Below are 438 nucleotides of genomic sequence, written 5' to 3' on the forward strand. Positions count from 1 at the left end.
ATGAACAGCGTTTAAATAAGTACATAAAATTCTACACAAACATGTAATTTTATATGTACATATATATAAGTATATACATGCATAATAAACGTATGTATGTATATATGTACGTCTATACATTTGCATATTGGAATTCTAACAACAACTTTATACCAAATTATCCAGTAATACTTAATAAAATACTTAATAAAACAGCCAACAATATTGTTTCGATAATAAAATCGATAGATACGTCTGTACACTTGAATGGCTTCAATTTTACAGTGATTCGATATATTGATGGTGCTGTTGTTGTTGTTATTACTACTATTATTATCATCATCATCATTGTTGTTATTATTATTATTATTATTATTATTATTATTATTATTATTATTATTTCTGTTATTTGATATGTATATATGTGTGAATGAATTCATTTAATGTTACATATATCTG

The sequence above is a fragment of the Octopus bimaculoides genome, chromosome 7 (assembly GCF_001194135.2).
Source record: "Octopus bimaculoides isolate UCB-OBI-ISO-001 chromosome 7, ASM119413v2, whole genome shotgun sequence".
Classification (NCBI taxonomy): Eukaryota; Metazoa; Mollusca; class Cephalopoda; order Octopoda; family Octopodidae; genus Octopus; species Octopus bimaculoides.